Source organism: Excalfactoria chinensis, chromosome 2 (genome assembly GCF_039878825.1).
Source record: "Excalfactoria chinensis isolate bCotChi1 chromosome 2, bCotChi1.hap2, whole genome shotgun sequence".
Classification (NCBI taxonomy): domain Eukaryota; kingdom Metazoa; phylum Chordata; class Aves; order Galliformes; family Phasianidae; genus Excalfactoria; species Excalfactoria chinensis.
The window spans coordinates 64,996,235-65,003,453 of NC_092826.1; positions in this window are offsets into that span (position 1 = coordinate 64,996,235).

The window sequence follows — 7,219 nt, forward strand, 5'->3', positions numbered from 1 at the left end:
AGGTATTAGCTTTCAGTCTGCCTGAAAACCCATAAAGTTGGTTCCACCAGCTGGGATGAAGTAGTTCATTCTGTGTGGCAGGCCCTACCCCCACTCAGGGACAGACGGCCTCACCTAGGCCAACCCTAGCTGTCTGAACTGAAGAACTGACATTTAACCTTGATTTCAAATGTCATGGAATGCTAAGTCCAAATACTTTTATTATTTGACAGTTTGTCTAAGCAGAAGGGTGTGACTCTTTGCAGAAACTGAGATTTCAGACTTGGTAAGTATCAAGTTACACACTCATCATGTGTTAAATTACTTTATGATTCCTAATAACATGAGGTAGACTGCCCTGGATATGCAGTAAAATCTACCCTTTCATCAGCAAATACTATGAATGTGACCTTACGTTCCTCAAATGAGCTGTTGATGCAGCTCAGGTTTCCTTGACGCCATCTGTCACCCATCTTGCCACTCCTCAGACCTCTCCCAGCAACCTGAGGGCACCCTTTACAAGCAGAAGGCAAGTCCCTTAATTTCTTTATCTGGTGTGAGCTAATGATCTCCTCACTTCCATCAACAGGCAGTAACTTCATGACAGGCTAAGCGTGGTTCTTGTACTTTACATGCTGTAGGACCTCGGCCTGGAATTCACCTCACACTCTGAGAAGGCATAATGTCAGTTTCCCTCCTACTCTGGAGAGCCTGATTACATCCTGGACTCTCTGCTTGCTTGCTTTTGTGAGTTAAAATTTTCTCTTTTAGAGGAATTGGGATTTTAACATACCTCTGTCAGTTACTTTTCTCTAAACCTTGGCAAGCAACCTTGTCTTTGGACCATGGAGCCACAACTGTCACCTTGGAGCTTTAAATCTTTTTGAGGGGATGCTACTTAATTAGGGCCCTGTTTAATTAGGGCACCTTTTTTAGCAACTACTTATGATCTAATGTTCATAATTCAGATAAGGATGCTCCATCACAAAGATACATTGAGGTTATATGATATGCAGCTAAATAATACATATTACAGTTCAACCTTCGTGCTAGGAAGTTAATGATCAAGTTACGCATGTCAAGGACACTTTGACCTGGTAACCTTAATAGAGACAGTTACCCTTTTAACATGGGTGTGATGTAAAACTCTGTATTAATGGGGTTGTACCTATTGTCCTAAAGCTGTGCTTTCTCCAGAGTTCCCAGTTTCTCCTTGACCTGTCCTCGCACAATCTTGGTCATTAACTGCCGCCCAACTTGCCAGATGCCTTCTGGGTATCATGAATCAGTGTATACAGAGAGTACATAACGGTGGTAGGAGAGTCTAACTTTCATAATCACTTCTACAGAGAAATTTTAATCAACATGTTTGAAAACTGATGTTAAGAAAGAGGTGGTGTCTTTCCCATCAACTGATAGCTTTCTGTCTAGACCACTAATGCCTACCTTTCCTCATCCATGGTAATTTTGTGTTTGTTTCTCTCCATCTCAAGTAGCATCATTCCATATAAATTTGGCCTTACAGTACAGGCTCATATCTTGTCCATCATGCTCAAAACTTCAGTCTGTCTAACTCCATTGATTTAAATCTGTGGAGTGTCCAGCATACTGCATCTGTTATGTGTTCAGAGCTCACGTTAGCTCTCACTTTGCAATCTGTATTTTGAGCACAATGCATTGCCACTGTCAAAAAACGATGCTTAAATGGGGGAATAGGATTTATTTTCAACCTCAGTAGCATGCAACATTCAGCATTAAATTTGTTTACCTGAAGTTTTAGGAAGAAAGTTATTGTTCATTTTTTTCTTAAAGTAGCTCATTGTGCAATTTATTTAACTGCTCCAAAACAGAAAAATGTTTAATTACACTGGGACAAACTGAAGTCCCAGCACAACTTGTTTAATGAAAAGTAAATGTTTTATCTGCAGAAGTTTCTTAACAATGTGTTATGATTACAGCATGTCATATATTATTAGACACAATTGAGAAAGTAATATAAAAACATCTGTTCTGTAGACAGAACAATGAAGTTTTAACTCAAAGGTCTATCTTGCCGCCCGCTACAGAAAATGAAAAAGGATTAAAAATATGACTGAATTATCTGATGTTTTTAGATCCCTCTGCTTTCAAATTTGACTTCAGCACCTTTCAACTTTAAACCACTGCCTGCTCAGCGTGGTGTTTAAGATACCCATAGACATATTATATAATTTATTTATATAATTGGTTCCAGCAGCATGCTGAGTGTTGTTTGAAGCACAGTGATAAAAACAGCTCTTGCCACAAATTATTTACAGTTTAGATAGAGGCATGGTTCAATTCCATCGGAGATTAAAAGCTCAGAATACAAACAGCTTTCAAAAATGTTAAGGATTGTGTTAGTTTCAAGAAATTTCACTCAATAGTAGCATTGCCTGAAGTCTCTTCTGTGTGCTGCTACATGGGGTCATCTTCTGCTCTAGCTGAGTTGTTAAGGCAAACTCTGTCTCTTTCTCTCAGTCCCAGTACAGGACAATGATGATTTTGGTCATAACTTACAACTATGGAAAAGAAGCAAGGAATACAAAGTGGGGTTCAGGCTACTATGAGACTTTGTGTTGAGCTCCCACACCCTGCTTTGCAAGAGTCCATACAAAACCATTTGTCTGCTCAGGGGAGAGGCCAGGAGCCTTCCCCACAAAGAGACAAACCCTCTGCCCCCTGTGGCCATGTAGCTCCCCAGGAGTGTGGCTGCTCACCGCCTGCCTCACTGTGCTGCTTAGGGGCTGAGGGAGAAGTGAGGCTTGGCACAAGTGAGCAATCACCCCTATAAACCACTGCAGGAAGAGAAGGTTCCTGTCTCAGGAAAGCAGCCCTCTGATAAGGACGGTGAATCATATAAACCCAGCAGCATGGCAGTTTGTTAATTAAACCATTATGCAAAAAGGGGCTGCTTCAGCAATTTATTTGCATCAGGCATTTCTAAAATATATGCTGTCCCACCCAGATTTTTCATGAGTTGCGACCTCAGGACATGTCTCTCTTGCCAGCTGTGCAGTGGTGATAGCATTTGTCATGTGGTGAATCCAAAGCAGATGAGGCAGAGATGAGTCCTGCAAGGCAGCTTAAGCAGGTCGTGGTACCTCCTACCACACCACAAGTAAGCCTAATCAAAAGCAGAGCTTTGCATGAAGCCTCGGGACCTCTGCTGTTTTATTCTTGCATGAACCAAGTGTCAGCCTGCACTCACCAACAATTTCTCTTTGAGCAATGTTTAATTCATTGAATTGTTTCATTTTTCACAACCACGAGGGTGCTTTAAAGCTTGAAATGTATTATGTCACCAAGAAATGCATGCTCAGAGAGGGCAGACTCTCCTGCTGTTGCTGTCATTAGCAAAGTTGTTAAAAAGATAATCAGTTTTAATTATTCCCTGAATCATTGCATCATACCTTTGTTTGGGTTAGGGCAGAATGCTCCACAGGCTAGTCACCATCGCAAAAAGTCTGGAAATTAATCATCAGCTGTCTCACCGTGGTCCGGGGATGCTGACCCTAAGGAAAATGAACAACAAATCATGCCTCCATCAAGAGGCTCAGCTGCTGAGCTGCACGGCTCTGATTCCCATGTCCCCGCAGGGGAGCCTGACAGCCCTGGCACTGATGGGGGAGACCTCTATCTTGGAAAGAGGAGTAAATAGCCATAGTGTCCGCCCCTTGTCCTTTGCCCACTAGGGACTGGCGCAAGACAGAAAGGCCCCAGAGCAATTGCTGGTTTTCTTGAGGGCAATTGCCTGGAAGATGAAGATGTGACCATATCATTTTTAAATGGCAGGGAAGGAGTCAGCATGGGTTTTATCTGGCCAACTGCCTCAAAATGAGTTGCTCTAAATCAGTCCCTTGGAATCCAGACAATGTAAACCTTTCCTGTCCCGAGCACATGCCAGCATTCACAGCTGCTAAAATGTGGGCATACTCCTGCATCCCAAAAATAAATCGTGACCATAGCCGATATACCCAGCCCTGCACCCACAGCCGCAACTGTCTTAGAGGCCAGCTGTGGAGAATTTGAGGCACTTAGACTATTAGGAAATGCTGGCTATAGAAGGGAAGAGAACACAGCAAAATGTTTTTCTTATCTTGTAAGTTGTGAAGCTGGGGAGACAATAGGCACAAGTTGAGACAGGGCAAGAGCTGAGGTGAACAGAATAAAATGGCTTGGGAGGCATTGAACTATTTCCAGGCCATTGCCCATGTCTTCTCTGGATGGCTTTGATGAGACTGTGTTGAATTACATCACCTAGAGGCTCTGACCCATGGTGTTGGGTGGGCTGAGGAGGTTCATGAAACCTTGTGAATGCTGAGAGGAAATAGAAGAGTAATGTCCTGCTATGCCAGGAAAAATGCCAGCTAAAATAAAATACCCTCTGAAGTGTCCCATCACCACTAATATGGTGAATGGTCTAGTGATTTTGATTGCCCAGTCATTGGAAATTGGAAAAAAGAAAAACTGGTGGATAGTGGTTTCAAGTGGATGTGGCTCAAACTATGAATGTGATAAGAACTGCTATGTATCTTCAAGAACGTTTCAGCTGCAGGAAAAAGAAATTTTGCCCTTTCTGCCCTTCTGATCCTGTCAGGTGGGATAATTGCCAGGCTTGCATTTTATACTGGTAAGGGCTGAAGCTGCTCAGAACCGTGCAGAAGCAGCGCCCATGGCTATTTATGAGGAACATTTGCATATAGAGATGATCTTAACCACTAATTGAAAGAACACTGCAGTCTGTGTAGTCCCAAATGCATCAGATAAAAATGGTAGTAAAAGGAGATGATTTGCTGAGACTTAATGTGTTTTAAGTATTCGGTTCTCCAACAAGAAGGAAATCTGCATAAAATATATCATACAAAAAAATAATACATCCTACAAGAATAGCCTAGGCACTTATTGTAAAAGAAAAATGTTTTAATTATAAACTGATGTTGCTTGGAATACATTCTCCTATCTTTACAATGTGATTCTAGGAGCTGAGGGTTTTGGGTTATTTTAATTTTCATTTTGGGTGGAAGATAACTATTCAGAGAAGAAGCAGAAAAGAAATGAGGTCAGTGAATTTAAAAGAAGATATTGCATGCCATCTTCCCTTCTCCTCACAATCATGAAATAAATTAATAGCTCCACTAAACTCAGTGCTCACTCCTCAGAGCTCCAGATGAGAGTTACATGGACAAGACCACATCAGTCTCCCTGTAAAACCATGAAAGTGATGGGGCAGGTTATGAACTGCTGATGCAAGCAGTAACTTCCTGCTCAGAAAAAAAGGTATGGTTGAAGTGCTCTGGATAGGGATCAGCAAAAAAATGAAATGTCAGTTTATGGACTGCCTGAGAACCAAATGCCCTTTTCAGGGCTGTTTTCCCTTTCACATTTTGCCCCATTGTCTGCACCCATGGAGGTGATGAGAGTTGACTTCTTCCTCGATCATGATGAACCCACAAATTTCTAAGACTATAATATGGTGAGTGAAGATACCTGCAGCTCTGCTACTCTTTAACTTTCCTCAAGGAAAATACTGTTCTGTGCTCAGCCACGTTGCCTTTCCTGGTGGCATTAGGCCAATCCCCATCAGGTCTCAATGGTCTCTTTGCAGGCCCTATGTAAGACCAGGTAAGCTTTGTGGAGATTTTGGTACTTATTTGATTCTTCCCTGGAACGTGAATAGTCTTGGACTTATCATGACCTGCATCCTAACAGGCAGATAAGAAATAATTTGATGAAGGAAAGGCTGAACGCAACATAGGGCTGGCCAGTTGAACATCTGGATTTGCATCAAGGATGCACAGACATTTCAGGCTGACTTCACAAGCAGGTTCATCCTTGAGGAACATGTTCACTAAAACACCTTTGCACCTGAGGCTAACATATCAGGTTGATGAGCTCTGACTGATATGGAGAAACAGAAGAAGGAGGGTAACATTACATATGTTATATACTGGAAACTACTATTGCTTTCTTAGTTATAGTTCCCACAGGTGTAGAAATGAGTACATGGGACAGTATCAGCTATTGAGTTTCAGCCTCTACAACTGTGCATCATTGGTGTCCAGCTGAGAAATATCCAAAGACTATCCCTATCCCCTTAGACCATATGCAGCATCTCAGAATAAGTATAAAAGCCTTTCAGTGGAAACCTAAATTGGAAGCTCAGATTCTGTAAGAGGTAGAACAAAGAGAACTGTGATCATGAGGTGGAATTTCTAGCACAGATGCTCATCTTGGCTTCATTTCAGGTGCCTCTGAGTCTACTGTGTCATTAGGCAATCTCTTACCCATCACATCCCAGCACTGGGAGTTCTACAGTCTTGTATCAGACTTAGATAATGCTCTCACCCTGCAGCCCAACAACCACTTTCAAACCGAAGAAAGCTAAAGCATCTCATTTTTCTCATTCTCCTTGATGTTGTTTAAGAAAAGATTAATTTCAAAGTGGACAGGAGTAAATAGTGCCATTTTGTTCAGGTAGACACACTTAGCTTCTGAGTTACGTAGCTGCAGTCTTGTGAGATGATTTTTGAGACACAGAAGCTGGGGGCTGAATGCAGCAAGGAGGACTGGCAGGCAGTTTCGAAGATTTTGTCCTTTTCTAAACCAGGACAACACTGGACAAAGCAACAGACATCCTATTAGCAATAGTCACGTTCCCACATAGAGAAAAAAAAAAGAAAAGAAAAACAACAATAAAACTATTCAACCCCTTAGCCTTCATAGTTTATTCAGTCAGGCAATGTATTATGGCCTCATAAGCTGGGACACCTGTCACATTGTCTATTAAATATTAACAGTACCAACGTAGAAATGAACTGTAATAGTTTTATTATAGTAATGTTCTGGGTAAATCTCATTGTGGATGTCAACAAACAGAAAGAAAGTATGAAAACATGAATTTTATGTGAAAATTACAGACTGATTTGATTTAGACACAACTGCATCCTTCTGGCATAGGTAACAGTATTGAGTCATCCTTCAGTATTACATTATAGAAATGATAATGCTTATCACCTCGGAAATATCTTTTTTATCAGAAGATTTCAAAGCATTTGTCTAGGACTCAAAAAAGCCTTTGCAGCCTGCTCCTTGTGAAGCAGAAGAAATTCAGGGTACCTGAAGCAGGCTGCATGGACTGCAAGAAAAGCAGAACAGAAATAGGACTGGCATCCCAGCACCTGGTCCCCTGCACCCACTTTATCCACTTAGCATGCTTGCT